Consider the following 12940-nt stretch of genomic DNA (forward strand, 5'->3'; position numbering starts at 1 on the left):
GGCAGTCCTAATCCTCATAATCACATCTGTTGAGGACACTGTATGTTTCCACTGAGGCTCATTGGGTACTTTATGTCCTACTGTTTGTTATACAACAACAAAAGTACTACCATACAGACACAACATTTTCCTCCTGGAGGTGCAGCAGCAGTGCAGCCTGCTCCTTAAATGGCTTCACGTTTAGACCTCACACCCAGAGTGACGCCATTGTGTTGGATAGTTTCATGTTATTGTCATTTTGTTTTCTTTTTTCTTTTAAAAGACAATTTTTGGGGCTTTTCCATCTTTAATGGACAGGACAGCTAGGTGAGAAAGGGAGAAGACATGCAGGAAATCGTTACAGGTCTGGCTTGAGCCCTGGACCTCTGCATTGAGGCATTAACCTCTAAGTGTATGTGTGCCTGCTCTACCAACTGAGCCCACCCGGCCACTTATATTGTCATTTCTAAAATGACGAGACATTGTTTTTATGGATAGCCATCTCTCTAAAACTTTCAATTGGTTCCACAGTGGCCATTACATGTTGCTGCATTTTGCAGAGTGTCTTTGTGTTTTGTATAGTGTTAAGAAAGGAGAAGTAATAGCAGCATCCAACATGTCCCTTGGGTCGACACTGTTGTACCTGGCATGAGGATGGCTATTAAACGACCTATATCGTCCTATGGTTTGCAGCAACTGCAGACTTTTCAGCCCTACTTATCAGCACTTTGCAACCTTATGTAATTAACACTAAGTATTATACTGTGCAAAATCCGCAGGCTGTTATTTCTTATTAACAATACCTGTTGTGTTCTCAACAGAAATCAAATTTTCAGCCACGCTATTGTCACTTGGTCCACTACTTTGATCCAGAATGAGACATAATATATGTATATGCTTTGCCAATATATTCCGTGCCAATATACAGTGTCATTATATGCCATTGAATGTTATACTTTGCCATTCAATGTCCCTAGAAAATGGTGATCTCCTAAATTTTACTTACTTACTTACTGGATCAGGTCAATATTTATTTGTTCTGTACTCTTTTATGACCAAACACATGCAAAACTGACATACCCATTAGCCTGAACTTTGTGTTTAAAGCTAATAGGCAAATGCTAACATACTAAACTAAGATGGTTATTATGGTAAACATTATACCTGCTTAGCATCAGCATGTTTGCATTGCCATTATGAGCATGTTTGCATGCTAACATTAGCATTTTGCTCAACAAACCACTGTGCCTAAGCACACCCTCAACAACAACAATATTAAAATGAATCACATTTAAGACAATCTTCTACTAAATAAAACAAATGTTTCCTAAAAAGTAATTAAAGAGGTTTCAAAAATGAAAAACACAGAGTAGTAGTATAGAGTAGCTATATTAATACAGCACATTTACATTTACAGTAACCTTTTGTCTAAACCAAATTTAACTGATTAAATACTGAACTCATCTCCAGGAACAGCCTGTAGGGTAAATAGTGAAGATAACAAATTCTTCACCCATGTGTAGAAGCTTGGTTTCCACAGCCTGCTTTAGTTAGGATGTGCACCTATTTCCCCAACTTTTCACTTCCGTATAAAAACGGTATAAAAGTCCAATATTTGGGAGTGATTTATTCTGCGGTGTCTTCTTTTTGCAGTCTTGTAAGCCACCATAAGTTGTTTTACTTGAGGTGTGTCAGTGGAAAGAATGCTGTTTCTGTAAACCACATGACAAAAGTAATGGGTGCCATTTTTCACCCTGCAAAGATAGAGAGATTGATGAAGGTTGATGGGGAAGGAAAGGCATTCAACAAAAGAGGATGAGAGGGTGAATGAGATGCATTAAGACGAAAGAGGAGCGGGAAAAAGTCAATACATGCTCCCCCTCCCTCATCAGTCTCCTCCATTGTTCCCCCTAACAGATTGCAGGTTGAGTGTTTAAAAGAAGGTAGAGTGCAATATCCAAATCGGTTTCCCACTGGTGATGTAACTAAAAGGAAGAGTGGCTTTAATGAGATTTTCCTTGTACGAATGGATACAGTAGGCTGGGTCCGCCCCCAACCAAACCTTCACCACATTCATACTCATACTGCATCCACACTAGCAAAAACAAACAACATATGACTTGACGTCTGTCTTTGTTGCATTGCTAAAGCAGCTGCAATCAATATTTTTAATGCAATCAATTTTTTTTATTTGTCACATGAAATTGGATGAGGTACAATTAAGTGACATTTTATCCCATCAACTCATTTTAACTTTTGCACTATTTATCGTGTGGCTGTCAGAATGGCACCTGGAGTCACCTGGTTGAATGGCACCGGCATTCCATGATCCAGTCAAGTACCAACAAAAGGACAACATAGCTTTGAACTTTGCTGGGAACCGACACAGATACGGAGGCCTGAATGTTGTGTGGACTCGCCAGACCCTCGTCCTATGCAGTGCTGTGGAGGAAGGTCTGGCAATGCAAGACTACTGTTTCTGCTTGATGTGTAAACAAGCAACTGTTTGCTAACTAGTTTGCCATATCAACATTAAAGGTGATGTATGTCAATGTTGCTCACAGCTGGTTTCCGCAAAAGTCTTTTATCCATCCAGCCATCCCTCTTCATCCGCTTATCCGGTGTTAGGTCGCGGGGGGAGCAGCTCCAGCAGGGGACCACAGACTTCCCTTTTCCCGACTTTACCCAGATCCATTGGAGATATAATCCCTCCACCTAGTTCTGGGTCTTCCCCGAGGCCTCCTCCCAGCTGGACGTGCCTGGAACACCTCCCTCGGGAGATGCCTATGCGACATCCTTACCAGATTCCTGAATCACCTCAACTGGCTCTTTTCGCCACGAAGGCGCAGCGGCTCTACTCCAACCTCCTCACGGATGACTGTGCTTCTCAAACTATCTTTTAAGGGAGACGCCAGCTACCCTCCTAAGGAAACCCATTTCGGCGCTTGAACCCTGGATCTTGTTCTTTCGGTAATGACCCAGCCTTCATGACCATCTGTACAAAAACTGGCCAGTAGATTGAGAGCGTTGCCTTCTGGCTCAGCTCCATGACCATGACTTCAGATTTTTTTTTAGGCCAATGATGCCATCAGGACAACATTACCCGCAAAGAGCAGCGACGAGATCCCCAGGGCACCAAACTCTAACCCCTCCCACCCTGACTAAGCCTCGATATCCTGTCTGTATATTACAAACAGGATTGGTGACAAAGCGCAGCCCTTTTGGAGGCCAACTCTCACCTGAAACGAGTCCGAATTATAGCTGGAAACCTGGACACAGCTCTTGCTTTTGTCATATGGAGATTGGATGGCCCTGAGAAGGGAGCCCCTCTCTCAATTTTTCCAGCAGCACCTCCCACAGTATTTCCTGGGGGACCCGGTCATAGGCCTTCTCCAGAGCCAAAAAACACGTGTAGACCGGTTGAGCATACTCCAAGGCTCCCTCCGGGATCCATGCGAGAGTGAAGATCTGGTCCGTTGTTCCACAACCAGGACGGAATTGTCATTGTTCCTCTTCAACCAGAGGTTTGACTATCGACCGAACCCTCCTTTCCAACCCCTTGGAGTAGACTTTACCAGGGAGGCTGAGCAGTGTGATACCCCTGTAATTGGCACACACCCTCTGGTTCCTCTTCTAGAAGAGGGGAACCACCACCCCAGTCTACCACTCCTTAGGCACCATCCCAGACTTCCACCCAATGTTGAAGAGGCCTGTCAACCAAGACAGCCCATCAACACACAGAGCTTTCTCTGGGATTACATATCCCGGAAAGATTCCACTTTTAGTCGGACGGCTTCCCTGATAACCGGTGTCCACCACGGTGTTCTTGGGTTACCGCCCCTTGAGGCACCTAAGACCACAACTCTCCACCAAAGCTTCAACAATAGACACTTTAAACATTGTCCACTCAGGTTCAATGCCCCCAGCCTCCACAGGGATGCACAAAAAGCTCCACCAGAGGTGTGAGTTGAAAGTTTGTCGGACAGGGGCCTCCTCCAGATGTTTCCAATTAACCCGGACTACCCGTTTGGCCTTACCAAGTCTGTCGAGACTCTTCCCCCACCCCCTGACCCAATTCACCACCAGATGGTGATTGGTTAACCGCTCTGCCACTCTCTTCACCCAAAACATACGGCCTCAGATCAGATGAAACAATTATAAACTTATTGGCCTTCTGCCTAGGGGGCTCTGATACTAAGTACATCTATGAGCATCCCTATGTTCGAACATGGTGTTTGTTATAGACAATCCATGACTAGCAAAGAAGTCCAACAACAGACAACCACTCTGGTTTAGATCAGGGAAGTCGTTCCTCCCAATCACTCCCATAGTCAGTTATTGCAGGTTTAAAACATTTAGAAATGTACCTGTTATATCTTTTTTTAATCCTTTCATCATTGTTGTCTTGCTTTCTCCTTCACAAACATTCACACACACTGGCGCAAATATACACACTTGGACAAACACACACCTCACCTACAGCAAGATCATGCAACCTGCTGTATACCAGAAATTTACCACATGACCCGACACACACTCAGAACTCCTATACATTTTCAACAAGTTTTTCTTTCATTCCTTAGAGAGGGGTCAGCAGTCGCAAGTACTCTTAGTGACACGACTTTGAAACATCGAGGGAATGCAGCAGCGTTATCCAAACTCAGTCTGCCCCACTGTACAAATAAGTGGTGACCCCACCATGTGATCCCACCAGGACAGCTTCCGAATTATAGATGGCTGTGTTACTGATTTCTCTCCTTGTGACTGTGGCTCGTGATCGTACAGAGACTGACTCTCTGACAGTTTCTGAATTTGAACCTCTATGACCTTCCCTGATGCATGTTATATACATTAAATAAACAAAATACTACGGGCAGTTGCAACTTTTTTTGTCTTAAAGCTTTTGTTATATTTACTGTAAATAAACTGCTTTGTGATTGGGAATCTGTAAGAGATTGTTTTTCTTTACCTCCACTAATGATACTTTTGCATTTGGTGTATTCAGTTTAGTACAGTCTCATACTTTTACGTAGTTACGTTTATTTTTTATTTAACCTATACTTAATTGCTATATACCGCAAAGCTGCAATTAATTTCAGTATAGACTAACAGAATTTAGTTGTGATTTCACAAAGCAGAAAATACATAAATACAGGATAACAGAAGTTTGTGGGGTTCTGGTTGGAGTGGATACATTGTCCCATTATGTAAGAAAATAAAGAATCTGAATCATCTTTAGCTGGTAGTATATACTACTCCAATAAAATGTGCACTTTGTGTATGTCGAAAAATGCAACTCAACGTATTTCCAGAATGCAAAACGTGTCCTTTTGGAATAGTTTCATCTTGCTTTTTATGTTTTATTCAGGTTAAGTCTGAAGTCAATAGCCTTCCACAGGCCATGATAGCTTCTTACCAATTTCAACATCTATGGGCGCATACTGCATTGGATACAGAATATTTTGAATTACTGTATAAAACAACAATATGATAAATGGCATATACATAGAGGGCAATGCAAAATCCTCTAGTGGGTTTACGTCAGAAACAAAGACTGCAGTGTATGAACAGAGCAGACCCTTGTGTCTGCAGTCAGTGCACCAAGTGAAGGCCTAAACAGACCACCAGAGGAGTTCAGTGCAGTGGGATGTGGTGGCTGTGATGGGCAGAGGAGCTTGACCTGACGGTGACCATGTACTGCCAGAACTAAACATCATCGGGTGATTTTTACTCATCACAGATACATTAGTAATGGCCTATATATCAGCAGTTAAATAATTTAAAAAATGCAGGAAGATATGTTTGAGGTTATCCTGTAGTATACACCGTAAAAGCTTTGCTGCTTTAACCACACAGACAGATAAACTTATTTTTCTGTTTTTAGAGAAGTCTTGGCCCAGAATTACAAAGCAGAAGATGAGTGGAGATTACAACATCTGCAGGGAATTATCCATCTGTGAGTGATCTAATTTCAATTTCTAACCATCAGTGCACATGTAAGAAAGTCATAGTTAGACTGTGGCCATGGTTGTTCACAATTTCTCCGAGCAGAAGGTGGAGTAGAAAGTTGTTCTTAAAGCAGAAGGCATTTCGTCTAATAGCCATGTGTGAATGTAAGCATGAAAAACAACACAATCTGTTTCCAAGTTTGTCAAGAGGCATAAAAATACCAGTCACTGCCAATGACAAATTGTTTCTGCATATATATATATATACACACACACACACACACACACATTTTTCATCTAAACATCCACAGGAATTACAGGAATCTGTGTTATGATCTGGCAGGGCACTTGTTTTTATTATTAAGTGGCACAGTAGCACATTTCAGACCCTCCACTATAAGCAGCAGCTCCCCTCCATCCTCACCACTGAGGTTTGGATGATGGTCACGACTTTGTGTGCCCAAACCCAATCCCACGAGTTCTGCAATAGCTTTGATGCATTTTTCAAAAGGGCTGTGACATGAATGCCAAAAACGCATAGCTTCCAACTCCTCCAGACAGCACACACTATCCTCACCATTTCTCCTTTGTCACATTTTCTTTGCCGTACCAGAATTTTTGTAACAATAATATAAGTTCTGTAGAGATCCCTATACTGTACCTCACACTGCCAGCTGACAGAATTGTGGCAGTGCAGAAGTTCTGTTTTGGTACACTTTACAATGAAACAATGTTTCTTCCCCTCTCCTCTTTCTCTCTTTTTCCTTTTGTCTATTTCTCTATAACGGTTTGTCTGTTAGACCGGATTTTTCTGTGGGTCCGTGTTACGCAGACCCAGCAACTCAGCAAAAGTAAAACTGGGAAACCTTGATATTGTCTCGACACAATATCCAGCTTTTATTAACATTAGTTTTTTCTTTTGTAATTTTAAATAAATCTCCCATCACTGCTTTGCAGCTGGATGGATTTATTTAAAGCTGCAATAATCAGTACCTTAATATTAACAGTTGTTAACAGTGGATCAAATGACTATGTAATGTGAAAGGTGTTTCTTGCTTTGTTATGGCAAGCCATGAGAATTATGGCGCCTTTTTAAAGGTGTGTTCAGATGACTCGAAAAGCCTTTCAAACGAAAGGCTATCAGCAGTGAGACTCTCCTAACGTCCCACAGAATCAGAAATGGGACAAACTTAGGACAAAAGACAAACTCATTGTCACTTACTGGAACCCCTTTGACTCACCAGTACTGTACATAGACTAACCAAAGATATTCACAAGTAGCAAAATATGTGAATAACACAAGGCGAAAATTTAATTTAAAGTCATTTTGTTTTTCTGGTCAACTAACTCTACTGGCACAACTATTTTCAACAAAAAAGTTTTAATTTACTTCCTGTATGCTACCTGCACAATGTTGGTCTGTTTCCAGATCTATGAAATAATATCTGCCCACATCTCTGATTTCTTTCTTTTCATTTTTATTTTACAGCAATTCTAATTGCCCTTGCATGTTCACTCATTGACAGCTTCTTTTCTAAAATAAAAACAATAGAACCAGGGGTGGGGGGGAATCAAAGCTTTCTAAGCGTGATTACAAGTGGAGATGTCATCTTCCTGGTCCCAAGCCAGGAAATGGCAACAAGGGCGGATGAGATTGATGCAGATATACAGGTTGTTGTAAGTCAACTTGCAGAAATAACTTGACATATGTTTGTGAGGAATGTGAAAGATGTTAGGCTAGCACCAAACCGTTGACAAGAAACGTTGTTGACCAGCGGGTGAACAAAACCGGGGCGGTCGACTCAAACAAAAGTAGATCTAAAAGGATAGTGAATATTGGATTTAAAAATTGGAAATACGATTTCAAAATGAATGTTACTCAGTGTCAACTGGAACTGTTTGTATAACTGTGTAAAGCTGGATTTATACCCTCCATATTTGTGAGTATCGGGTTCGGTCCGCATGACTTCAATGTTGTCATTCGTCCATGTCTGTGAGGGTCAAGGTGGCCTCTCCGCGGCACCACTCCACAGTATGTCCGAGCTGTAATACGTCAATATGGACTCAGCTTCTTCCGTTGTTTATACAATGCTCTACTTCCAATACAGTATTATCATCCTGTGAAGTGTGATGAATGGTGAATTTACACATTATAGAGGCGTTTTACACCTTTTTTAACACCAGCATGTGTTAAAACCGCTGCTTTAGTTGCATTAATGCAAAGCTAAAATGTGTGTAAAAGGTGGAGAAGAAACTAAATGAACTGATCAGTTTGTTTTTTTTCTTTTTCTTACAACGCACAGTAATTTGAAAACATTCACTTACTTATAAGGAGCAAATAATGCTGTTTTCTTTATTGTGTGTGATTGCTAACTCCACAAGTTCCCTGCACGGATGAAACGTGAAGCACAGTAAAAGTGTCTGGTATTGTCAGTGGGGGAAACTCTCCACAAGCCTTATGGATTGACATAAGTGTCATAAATTCTGCCAAATAGCCTAATATCAAAATATTAGAGGCAACGTCATATCTGAATATGAGAGGAATAATGGCTTTTCCTCCTTCTGTCTGCTGGTCTTGATGAAAACCTAATTTTATTGCCACAATCATAATGGAATTATCTCCAGGTGTGATGAGGGCATTTAATGAAATCATTACAAAGGATTACTTTCTCTTTTTCTTGGGCTTATTAAAAGGGCCTTTGTGATGGGAGGCTGACTAAGAGAGGCTGTTTTCTTTTTTCTTTTTTTCCCCCCTTCTCCATTCTGAGTGATTGCGTGTTTGTCAGTCTGGCAGTCGCACCATTTGTGGCTGGCATAAAAGCCTGCAGGGAGCCACCAGATCTGATTGGGAATCTTAGGGAAAGGATGAAGAAGAAGAAAAAAAAAAACACATTGGCTGCTGCAGTGTTGTATTGATGTGTTTGAACATAGGGCTCTCATTTCATGCCCTCAAAGCACACATAAAAATGGTTTTTCAATAAACGCTACACTTTGATGAATAGTTTATCTGTTCCGGCTATAATAATAGTTTCTCTTTCTTTCTCTTTCCCTCACTGTCTCTCCTCCACTCCTTTTTCCTTTGCCTATTCTTTCTGTCCCACTTCCTCTTCCAACTCCATTTTTCTCCTCTCTCTCTTCCACCCATCTTTTATTGTGCATCATGTGACTTCACCTCTCCCGAGTATTGAACTGTATTTAACCTATCCCGTAAATTTTAGTCCTGCATTGCCAGGGGGGAGAGGTACACTATGGATGTTAAGCTTAATGAGCGGCGCAGGCAAATCACAGTAGTATTGCCATCCATAATTCTCCTTGATTGAGTCTTGAATTGTAAAATCAATGTCTCCTTGCCCTCTGTTCACTTGTAGTTAATATCTATCTGTATGACAAAGCAACTTTGTTTCTACCATCATACACCACCATTGGCTTGAGGATCTCCCATACATCAGCGTTTGACGGCACACATTCTACATAAATTATTCATCTGTATTATTGTTATTGGCATTGCTGTTATGTTCGTTTTTATTCAAAGGAAAAGTGCCGTCCACCATATCTTTTTGTTTTTTTGAATGGTTATCTCATCTCATTTTAACTAAACATGCTCATTGAAGTGCAATGGTGGAAAGAAACCAACACCTTCTACACTACTATACTTGGATTTTCAAATTTCATGCTACTTTATACTTCACTACATTTTAAAGGAAAATGTTGTACTTTTTACTGCTTTAGATTTGACAGCCATAGTTAGTCGTTACTCTTCAGATTGTGATTTTACGTTTACAAAAGATGATCACCTTAAAAAATGTTTGGTGTTAACCACATAATAGAAGACACAGTTAGCGCCAATACACATACAACTGTTGAGAGCTACCCACTAGGTTAAGTTATATTGGTGGCAAATACTATACACTAAAACTACATTATAGTCTATTATGAAACATGTATTTCATTTTTCTCGTCTTGTTATAAATGTTAAATAGTGGGACTACAAATACTTGACAGTTGACTGACTTTGGATTTTTTCCTAATTACAAAGCATGTAGAGGTCTGTAATTTTTATAATAGGTACACTGTAACTCTTATAGGTGGAATCTAAAACAAAAATCCAGAAAATCACATTGCATGATTTTTTCAAATAATTAATTAGAATTTTATTGCATGACAGAGAAAAGCAGACCTTAATATTTGGTACAGAAACCGATTTGTATGCAATTACAGAGAGTGTATGTTATGCAGGTTATCACACACTGCAGCGGGGATTTTGGCCCGCCCCATCAATACAGACCTTCTCCAGATCCTTCAGGTTTTGGGGCTGTCGCTGGCTAATACGGACGTTCAGCTTCCTCCAAATATTTTCTATTGGGTTCAGGTCTGAAGACGAGCTATGCCACTCCAGGACCTTGAGATGCTTCTTACAGAGCCCCTCTTTAGTCGCCCTGGCTGTGTGTTTCGGGTTGTTGTCATGCTGGAAGACCCAGGCACGCCCCATCTTCAATGCTCTTACTGAGGGAAGGAGGTTGTTGGCCAGGATCTTGCAATACATGGCCCAATTCATCTTCCCCTCAATACGGTGCAGTCATCCTGTCCCCTTTGCAGAAAAGCATCCCCAAAGAATCACGTTTCCACCTCCATGCTTCACGGTTGGGATGGTGTTCTTGGGGTTGTACTCTTCCTTCTTCTTCCTCCAAACACGGCAAGTGGAGTGCAGACCAAAAAGCTCTATTTTTGTCTTGTCAGACAACATGACCTTCTCCCATTCCTCCTCTGGATCATCCAGATGGTCATTGGCAAACTTCAGACGGGCATGGACATGCGCTGGCTTGAGCAGGGGGACCTTGCGTGTGCTGCAGAATTTTAATCCATGATGGCGTAGTGTGTTATTAATGTAACAAATTCTTTAAGACTGTGGTCCCAGCTCTCTTCAGGTCATTGACCAGGTCCTGCCGTGTAGTTCTGGGCTGATCCCTCACCTTCCTCTTGATCATTAACACCCCTAGAGGTAATATCTTGCATGGAATCCCAGACCGAGGGAGATTGACCGTCATCTCAAACTTCTTCCAGGGCGGCCTCTAGCTCACCCAGTAAGAGCGTTCGCCCCACGTTGGCTGAGTCCTGCAGCGGCCCAGGTTTGAATCCGACCTGCAGCCCTTTTGCTGCGTGTCATCCCCATATCTCTCCCCCTTTCGTTCTCTACACAATAAAGGGGAAATAATCTTAAAAAAAAAAAAAAAATTCTATGAATTGCACAGTTGTTGCCTTCCCACCAAACTGCTTGCCTATAGTGGCTGGAGTCTCTTTGAGTGTGTGAACAGGTGTCTTTTATACAGGTTCGAGGTTCAAACAGGTGCAGTTAATACATGTAATAATAAGTGGAGAACAGGAAGGCTTCTTAAAGAAAAACTAACAGGTCTGTGAGAGCCTGAATTCTTACTGGTTGGTAGGGGATCAAATACTTATGTCATGCAATAAAATGCAAATTAATTATTTAGAAACCATACAATGTGATTTCTGGATTTTTGTTTTAGATTCCGTTTATCACAGTTGAAGTGTTCCTATGATAAAAATTGGACTTCTACATGCTTTGTAAGTAGGAAAACCTGCAAAATCGGCAGTGTATCAAATACTTGTTCTCCCCACTACATATATGTGTGTGTGTGTGTGTGTGTGTGCGTGCGTGCGTGTGAATATTTCTGTAAGCATTTTTTTTATTGTATTTTTTAAACGTGGAAGTAATTTAGTAGGTAGCTTACTCCCTTCAGCTGACACGGAGAGGTGAAGAATGGTTACGTTCACAGCTGTTGTCAAGCAGTGATGAATAGCTCCACCTAACTACTCAGGAATAATGCTTAAAACAGAATGTTGTGAATGAATGTATTAAACATTTGTGTTGTGCCTGGTCAGCACTGGTTCCAGTTAGTTCAAAGAAGAAGAAGGAAAGACGAATAGGGAAAAAAGAAAAGAAAGAAGAGCTGGCGAGTGGTATAGTGGCACAAAATCAAGCTCTCAGCAGCTCTACAATACCCCATTAGTCTTCATTTTCCGCACGACATGCAACAGGGCCCTTACGTCTTGAGGAACAAACTAAAATTTATTGGGCCAGCTAGTTCAGGCTAATTGAAAGAAATTGTCTGTCTGTTTGCTTTCCATTAGATTTGTAGAGGGTGGTGGGTTGGGGCGGGGTGACGATCTGGGGGCCTGAGCTTGTTGCCCTCCACTCGACACCCCAGCCTTGTTTCTTGTTAATGGTTTGATCCATGTGTGCCCTCCACTGAGCAGACAGCCTGAGCTGTGGGAATCATTTAAGGAGGAATCGTTTAAGGAGGATTTATGAGATGCATTCATTATGAAGTGTGTACAGGCAAACAGACTTCGATCGGTAATGGCAGCTCATTGGTGGTTTACGGTGCTGTTTCTGCACTTGATGTGGTTTTGGTTCAGTCCTCTACCAGAGTGCAAACATACTGATTATGACTGATGATTTCTGCCCTGTGATTTTGAAATATTGTTTTAGATGCCACACAAGGAACTTAAATAAATGTTGATTTGGGATTATAGCTGGTTATAGTGCAAGTCATTAGTTATTTATTGTTATAGTGTTCAAGCAATTGGAGGCAGTTGTGAACTTTAAAAAAAAAATCTGAACGACACATGTTTAATTTCTATCTTTGTCAAATTCCATATTTGTCGAAGAGTCATTGATAAACCTACCTGATGCAGCAGCCAGTTCAAATGGCCTTTGCCCTCATCTCTATGAGCAGAAATCTAGTCCCTCTGTAAAAGAGGAAGCTATTATTATACTGGAATAATTAAAGATAGAAGCTATGTGAATATAATCAAATTTGGGCCTATCAATTTTGGGTCTTTTCATACTTTTGGCCCTCATTTCTCTCCGTTATAACATTTAATTTATTTATATATATCTATATATATATATATATATATATATATCTATATCTATATATATCAATGTATGTATGTATGTATGTATGTATGTGTGTGTGTGTGTGTGTGTG

This window comes from Etheostoma cragini, chromosome 4 (assembly GCF_013103735.1).
Source record: "Etheostoma cragini isolate CJK2018 chromosome 4, CSU_Ecrag_1.0, whole genome shotgun sequence".
NCBI classification, from domain to species: domain Eukaryota; kingdom Metazoa; phylum Chordata; class Actinopteri; order Perciformes; family Percidae; genus Etheostoma; species Etheostoma cragini.